Source organism: Physeter macrocephalus, chromosome 7, assembly GCF_002837175.3.
Source record: "Physeter macrocephalus isolate SW-GA chromosome 7, ASM283717v5, whole genome shotgun sequence".
Lineage (NCBI taxonomy): Eukaryota > Metazoa > Chordata > Mammalia > Artiodactyla > Physeteridae > Physeter > Physeter macrocephalus.
In genome coordinates, this window is record NC_041220.1 from 37,462,563 (window position 1) to 37,465,802 (window position 3,240).

Below are 3,240 nucleotides of genomic sequence, written 5' to 3' on the forward strand. Positions count from 1 at the left end.
GAAAAAGAAAGGGACTGAGAAAATATTTGAAGAGATTATAGTTCAAAACTTCCCTAATATGGGAAAGGAAATAGTTAAGTCCAGGAAGCACAGAGAGTCCCATACAGGATAAATCCAAGGAGAAACACGCCAAGACACATATTAATCAAACTATCAAAAATTAAATACAGGGCTTCCCTGGTGGTGCAGTGGTTGAGAGTCCGCCTGCCAATTCAGGGGTCACTGGTTTGTGCCCCGGTCTGGGAAGATCCCAGATGCCGCAGAGCGGCTAGGCCTGTGAAACATGGCCACTGAGCCTGAGCGTCCAGAGCCTGTGCTCCACAACGGGAGGGGCCACAACAGTGAGAGGCCTGAGTACCGCAAAAAGAAAAAAAAATTAAATACAAAGAAAACATATTAAACAGCAAAGGAAAAACAACAAATAACACACAAGGGAATCCCCATAAGGTTAACATCTGATCTTTCAGCACAAACTCTGCAAGCCAGAAGGGAGTGGAAGGACATATTTAAAGTGATGAATGAGAAAAACTTACAACCAAGATTACTCTACCCAGCAAGGATCTCATTCAGATTTGATGGAGAAATTATAACCCTTACAGACAAGCAAAAGCTGAGAGAGTTCAGCACCACCAAACCAGCTTTACAACAAATGCTAAAGGAACTTCTCTAAGCAAGAAACACAAGAGAAGGAAAAGACCTACAAGAACCAACATGAAATAATTAAGTAAATGGTAATAGGAACATACATATCGATAATTACCTTACACGTAAATGGATTAAATGCTCCCACCAAAAGACACAGACTGGCTGAATGGATACAAAAACAAGACCCATATATATGCTGTCTACAAGAGACCCACTTCAGACCTAGGGACACATACAGACTGAAAGTGAGGGGATGGAAAAAGATATTCCATGCAAATGGAAATCAGAAGAAAGCTGGAGTAGCAATTCTCATATCAGACAAAATAGACTTTAAAGTAAAAACTATTACAAGAGACAAAGAAGGACACTATATAATGATCAAGGGTTCGATCCATGAAGAAGATATAACAATTGTAAATATTTATGCACCCAACATAGGAGCACCTCAATACATAAGGCAAATACTAACAGCCATAAAAGGGGAAATCGACAGTAACACAATCATAGTAGGGGACTTTAACACCCCACTTTCACCAATGGACAGATCATCCAAAATGAAAATAAATAAGGAAACACAAGCTTTAAATGATACATTACACAAGATGGACTTAATTGATATTTATAGGACATTCCATCCAAAAACAACAGAATACACGTTTTTCTCAAGTGCTCATGGAACATTCTCCAGGATAGATCATATATTGGGTCACAAATCTAGCCTTGGCAAATTTAAGAAAATTGAAATCATATCAAGTATCTTTTCTGACCACAACGCTATGAGACTAGATATCAATTACAGGAAAAGATCTGGTAAAAAATACAAACACATGAGGCTAAACAATACACTACTTAATAACGAAGTGATCTTTGAAGAAATCAAAGAGGAAATCAAAAAATACTTAGAAACAAATGACAATGGAGACACGACGACCCAAAACCTATGGGATGCAGCAAAAGCAGTTCTAAGAGGGAAGTTTATAGCAATACAATCCTACCTTAAGAAACAGGAAACATCTCGTATAAACAACCTAACTTTGCACCTAAAGCAATTAGAGAAAGAAGAACAAAAGAACCCCAAATTTAGCAGAAGGAAAGAAATCATAAAGATCAGATCAGAAATAAATGAAAAAGAAATGAAGGAAACAATAGCAAAGATCAATAAAACTAAAAGCTGGTTCTTTGAGAAGATAAATAAAATTGATAAACCATTAGCCAGACTCATCAAGAATAAAAGGGAGAAGACTCAAATCAATAGAATTAGAAATGAAAAAGGAGATGTAACAACTGACACTGCAGAAATACAAAAGATTATTAGAGATTACTACAAGCAACTGTATGCCAATAAAATGGACAACCTGGAAGAAATGGACAAATTCTTAGAAATGCACAAGCTGCCGAGACTGAACCAGGAAGAAATAGAAAATATGAACAGACCAATCACAAGCACTGAAATTGAAACTGTGATTAAAAATCTTCCAACACACAAAAGCCCAGGACCAGATGGCTTCACAGGCGAATTCTATCAAACATTTAGAGAAGAGTTAACATCTATCCTTCTCAAACTCTTCCAAAAGATAGCAGAGGGAGGAACACTCCCAAACTCATTCTATGAGGCCACCATCACCCTGATACCAAAACCAGACAAAGACGTCACAAAGAAAGAAAACTACAGGCCAATATCACTGATGAACATAGATGCAAAAATCCTCAACAAAATACTAGCAAACAGAATCCAACAGCACATTAAAAGGATCATACACCATGATCAAGTGGGGTTTATCCCAGGAATGCAAGGATTCTTCAATATACGCAAATCAATCAACGTGATACACCATATCAACAAACTGAAGGAGAAAAACCATATGATCATCTCAATAGATGCAGAGAAAACTTTTGACAAAATTCAACACCCATTTATGATAAAAACCCTGCAGAGTGTAGACATAGAGGGAACTTTCCTCAGCATAATAAAGGCCATCTATGACAAACCCACAGCCAACATCGTCCTCAATGGTGAAAAACTGAAACCATTTCCACTAAGATCAGGAACAATACAAGGTTGCCCACTCTCACCACTCTTATTCAACATAGTTTTGGAAGTTCTAGCCACAGCAATCAGAGACATGATACTCTACATAGAGAATCCTAAGGATGCTACCAGAAAACTACCAGAGTTAATCAATGAACTTGGTAAAGTAACAGGATACAAAACTAATGCACAGAAATCTCTGGCATTCTTATACACTAATGATGAAAAATCTGAGAGTGAAATTAAGAAAACACTCCCATTTACCATTGCAACAAAAAGAATAAAATATCTAGGAATAAACCTACCTAAGGAGAAAAAAGACCTGTATGCAGAAAATTATAAGACACTGATGAAAGAAATTAAAGATGATACAAATAGGTGGAGAAATATACCATGTTCTTGGATTGGAAGAATCAACATTGTGAAAATGACTCTACTACCCAAAGCAATCTACAGATTCAATGCAATCCCTATCAAACTACCACTAGCATTTTTCACAGAACTAGAACAAAAAATTTCAAAATTTGTATGGAAACACAAAAGACCCCAAATAGCAAAAGCAATCT